The sequence below is a fragment of the Theropithecus gelada genome, chromosome 17, assembly GCF_003255815.1.
Source record: "Theropithecus gelada isolate Dixy chromosome 17, Tgel_1.0, whole genome shotgun sequence".
In the NCBI taxonomy this organism is placed as follows: domain Eukaryota; kingdom Metazoa; phylum Chordata; class Mammalia; order Primates; family Cercopithecidae; genus Theropithecus; species Theropithecus gelada.
The window spans coordinates 50,550,091-50,551,255 of record NC_037685.1 but is presented as its reverse complement, the minus strand read 5'-3'; positions in this window follow the sequence as shown (position 1 = coordinate 50,551,255).

The window sequence follows — 1,165 nt, the reverse complement described above, 5'->3', positions numbered from 1 at the left end:
TACTGAAATATTTTCTACCAAAATTAGGAACAAGACAAAAAAAAAAAAAAAAAAGAAGAAGTTCTTTTAAGAATGTTGGCCAGGTGTAGTGGCTCACGCCTGTAATCCCAGCACTTTGGGAGGCTGAGGCGGGCGGGTCATGAGGTCAGGAGATCGAGACCATCCTGGCTAACACGGTGAAACCCCGTCTCTACTAAAAATACAAAAATTAGCCAGCCATGGTGGCGGGCGCCTGTAGTCCCAGCTACTCGGGAGGCTGAGGCAGGAGAATGGCGTGAACCCGGGAGGCAGAGTTTGCAGTGAGCCGAGATCACGCCACTGCACTCCAGCCTGGGAGACAGAGCAAGACTCCGTCTCAAAAAAAAAACAATTTATTCAACATTGTACTGGATATTCTAGCCAGAGCAATTAGGTAAGGGGAGACAAGCATTCAGATTGTAAAGAAAGAAGTAAAACCATCTCTATTCACAAATGACCTAACCGTGCATATATGATATCCCAAAAATCCACACACAAAAAAATTAGTATAAACAAGTTCTACCATGTTTCAGATATAAGCAAATATCAATTGTATTTCTATATACTACTAATGAGCTATCTAAAAATAAAATTCAAAACCAATTACATCTACAATAGCATAAAAATTGAACAAATTAAATGAAAACTTGTACACTAAAAACTATGTTACTGTAAACAATTAAAGAAGACCTAAAAAATTAAAAAGACATCCACTGTTTACTGAACAAGAGACTTAATAGTATTAAAATGGGAATATGCCCCAGATTTGATGCTATCAAAATCCCAGCTGGCTTCTTTATAGACATTTTAAGGTAAGCCTAAAATGTATATGGAAATGCAAGAGACCCAAAACTGCCGAGACAAACTTGTAAAAGAAGTTGGACGATACGTTTCTTGATTTCGAAACTTATGACAAAGCTAAAATAAACAAGACAGTGTCGTCTGAGCATGAGAATAGACTCATAGATCAATGGAAGAGAAGAAACGAGAGTCCAAAACTCAACCATCACATTTAGAGCCCATCAATCTTCAGTCAAGGTGCCAAGACAATGCAACAGGCAAAGAGCTGTCTTTTCAACAAGGGGTGGTGCTGAGACAATTGAATATCCAAATGCAAACAAATAAAGTTGGACCTTTACCTGTTACC